Source organism: Triticum aestivum, chromosome 6D (assembly GCF_018294505.1).
Source record: "Triticum aestivum cultivar Chinese Spring chromosome 6D, IWGSC CS RefSeq v2.1, whole genome shotgun sequence".
NCBI classification, from domain to species: Eukaryota; Viridiplantae; Streptophyta; class Magnoliopsida; order Poales; family Poaceae; genus Triticum; species Triticum aestivum.
In genome coordinates, this window is record NC_057811.1 from 352,734,349 (window position 1) to 352,736,677 (window position 2,329).

Here is a 2,329-nt window from a genome sequence, read left to right on the forward strand (position 1 = left end):
CGTGGATGGCAAGCTTGGCGTTCGGATATGAAGATTCCTTTCTCTGTAACCGACTTTGTACAACCCTAGTCCCCTCCGGTGTCTATATAAACCGGAGGGTTTAGTCCGTAGAGGTAATCACAATCATACATGCTAGACTTCTAGGGTTTAGCTATTACGATCTCGTGGTAGATCAACTCTTGTAATCCTCATATTCATCAAGATCAATCAAGCAGGAAGTAGGGTATTACCTCCATCAAGAGGGCCCGAACATGGGTAAACATCGCGTCCCCCGTCTCCGGTTACCATCGACCTTAGACGCACAGTTCGGGATCTCCTACCTGAGATCCGCCGATTTTGACACCGACATTGGTGCTTTCATTGAGAGTTCCACTGCGACGTCATCAGAAGGTTCGATGGCTCCATCAATCATCTACAACAATGCTGCCCTGGGGGAGGTTTTCCTCCCCGGTCAGATTTTTGTGTTTGGCGGCTTCGCACTGCGGGCCAACTCGCTTGGCCATCTAGAGCAGATCGACAGCTATGCACCAGGTCACCAGATTTGTTTTGGAAACCTAGACTATGTCGCTGACATCCGAGGAGACTTGATCTTCCAAGGGTTCACGACTCCAACCTCTGCTCTGGCTCTAGATCTGGAGCGCGTCACCCTGTAGGAAGACGGGATTTCTGGTCCTGCCGGACTATCTACGACCACTAAACCCAATACGGGAGAGCCGGAGGAAGCAGTGTCGCTGGCAACCGTCAGGAAGCCGGACTCTTCTCCGAACGCTGGCTCTGAACCTTCGGAGTCAGCATCGCGTGAGTTCGGCCAAGGAGTTTTCTTCCCGCCCTACTCCGTGGATCTTCTTCTCCCTGGCCAAACCTCACCTTTAAGTGAGGCTCTGGACTTAATGCGATCCCTTGTGATTATAGAAGGGCAGCGTCCGAACTACGCCCAGCCCGGACTAGGGGCTGAAAGCAGGGAATTTTACGTCCCACCCACCACCCACCTCATAGCCACTTTCGAGGACTTAACTGACATGCTCGACTATAGCTCCGAAGACATCGACGGTATGGACGACGACGCCAGAGAGGAGCAGGCCGAAAACCCGCCGTTTACCGGACGCTGGACGGCCACCTCTTCGTATGACGTGTACATGGTTGACACACCCAAAGATGGTAAGGGTGATGATAAAGAAGACCCAGTCGAGGATAAACCTCCTGGGACACAGCCAAAGCGCCGACGTCAGCGGCGCCGCTCTAAATCACGCCATGAAAAAGACAGCAATACCGGCACAAGAGACAACAACACTCCGGATGATGCCGAAGACAAAGAAGACCCCGTCGAGCCAACTTTCAAACACGACGACCGGGAAGATGGGCAAGTTAGCCCTGACGAACAAGCCGTAAACGAAGACTCGGAGGACAGTAATTACCTCCGACTCTCCGAGGACGACGTGAGCCTCGGTGACGAAGACTTTATCGTACCTAAGGAACCTCTCGAGCAGGAGTGCTTTAAGCGCCGGCTAATTGCCACTGCAAGGAGCCTGAAAAAGAAGCAGCAGCAGCTTCAAGCTGATCAAGATCTGCTCAACGACAGATGGACTAATGTCCTAGCAGCCAAGGAATACGGCCTCGAGCGCCCAACCAAAAGCTACCCGAAGCGTAAACTGCTACCCCAATTTGATGACGAGGCCCTCGAGCCCGTACCATCAGCACATAATACGGCTGACCGACCACCATGGGGCCGGGATAAAGCGGCAACTCAAGCCGAACACCAGCCCGTACTACCTCGCCGTAAAGGAAGAGATATAACAGCTCAGGGATATACATATGACCTGCGGTAGGACCTGGACAATAGAGCAGGTCAGACCAGATCGATCTACGGATCGCGAGGGCGTGCCCCGACGCGCGACGACGACTATCTAGCCGGACGTGACAAGCATAATCACGCCCGGGCCAAAAACCGCAGACGGACTCCATCCGAGCTACGTCGCGACTTGGCCCGATATAGAGGCGCCGCACACCCCCTTTGCTTCACTGATGAAGTAATGGAGCACGAATTCCCAGAAAAGTTTAAACCCGTGAACATTGAATCATATGATGGGACCATAGACCCCACGGTATGGATTGAAGATTTTCTTCTCCATATTCATATGGCCCGCGGTGATGATCTTCATGCCATCAAATACCTCCCACTAGAACTCAAGGGACCAGCTCGGCACTGGTTGAACAGCCTGCCTGAAAACTCCATTGGCAGCTGGGAGGACCTGGAAGACGCCTTCCGCGACAACTTCCAAGGTACATACGTCCGACCTCCGGATGCCGACGACTTAAGTCACATAGTTCA